We start from the raw sequence: 1,515 nt of genomic DNA on the forward strand, positions 1-1,515 counted from the left end.
GTAGATGAGTAGATCTATCAGGTGTGTAAGACAGTAGGTCTGTCACTACCTTCCTCAACGTTGCTTTTATACTGGAAGGAACGCCGCCCCAGAGTCACCCTTACGCAATCTCTTGGCAGTTATCCACGTTGTGAGAAAACAAAACTTGTTTTCCCTCGACTCCAACCCCATTCGATGCGTGGAACGGATGTGGGTGGGGCTATGTCTACATAAGGGTGCTCTTTTAAAAAACTCACAAAAGCACTGACGAACGCCTTGAGGCCGATACATAAAGCTTATTAAAGAGCAGTTATACTATCAAGAGCAGTGATAATATCAAGAGCAGTTATACTATCAAGAGCAGTGATACTATCAAGAGCAGTGATACTATCAAGAGCAGTGATACTATCAAGAGCAGTGATACTATCAGGAGCAGTGATACTATCAAGAGCAGTGATACTATCAAGAGCAGTTATACTATCAAGAGCAGTGATAATATCAAGAGCAGTGATACTATCAAGAGCAGTGATAATATCAGGAACAGTGATACTATCAAGAGCAGTTATACTATCAAGAGCAGTGATACTATCAAGAGCAGTGTGCGGGTTTCTTCTTTTTTTCTAATCTTATTCAGCTGTTACCATGCACCTGCAAAAAGAGATAGCTCAGATGAGCGAGTGCCTTTTGAAGTTTGACTTATCCACATTGTAAAATCCTTGCTAACACTAAGCAGAATGTGAAAAAAATTGCAGCATAGTCTTTGGCGGCCCGAATGAATGAATGTGTTGCTTAAGTTGTTTTTCTTAGTCAGCTGAATGCACCTTTAAGTTCATAGTGGTTACGTGAGTATGAATTGACTTTGTACTGGGTTTCTTCTGTGCTGCTTGGGCAGACTAAGGGCAAGGGCAGGGAAGCAACCTGAGAACAATAGCTGTGTTTATAATCCTAATACCTCTTCATGGACTACATTTGAAAGTTATCCTCTTTTAGGGCGTGAACTGGTATGTTCAAATGTAATTAAAGCATAGTTTCATGGTGGTTATGAGGAGGTTGTGGAACTGAACCCCCATTGTTGAGTTCCAGGTGTCAAAGAGCCAAAAGTCACACACACCATTGTTTAGGGCACCACCGTATCTCAGCATACAGACACTTCAGTTAGATGGAATTATTGTGTGGGACTTTTAACAATGTTGGTCATGCATCTTGTTGACATTCATCCAAGGATATCTCGACTTGCATTACACACCCTCACTATCGAAAACATTATCTAAAAAAAATCATGTGACTTATAGTTAGAGAAAACATTCCTTTAAACGCGTCCTGCTACAAGCAGGAAACATGTTGTGGACGAACAAGAAACATTTAACGAAGTGTATCACCTTCCTCACTTTCCCCTCCTCTCATCTCTCCCATCCTTGTTATTGTCTCACAAATCCCTCCTGTCTCTCCTATCACCCTTCCTGTCTCTCCTATCACCCCTCCTGTCCCTCCTATCACCCCTCCTATCTCTCCTATCACCCCTCCTGTCTCTTCTAC

This window comes from Coregonus clupeaformis, unplaced genomic scaffold (genome assembly GCF_020615455.1).
Source record: "Coregonus clupeaformis isolate EN_2021a unplaced genomic scaffold, ASM2061545v1 scaf0139, whole genome shotgun sequence".
In the NCBI taxonomy this organism is placed as follows: domain Eukaryota; kingdom Metazoa; phylum Chordata; class Actinopteri; order Salmoniformes; family Salmonidae; genus Coregonus; species Coregonus clupeaformis.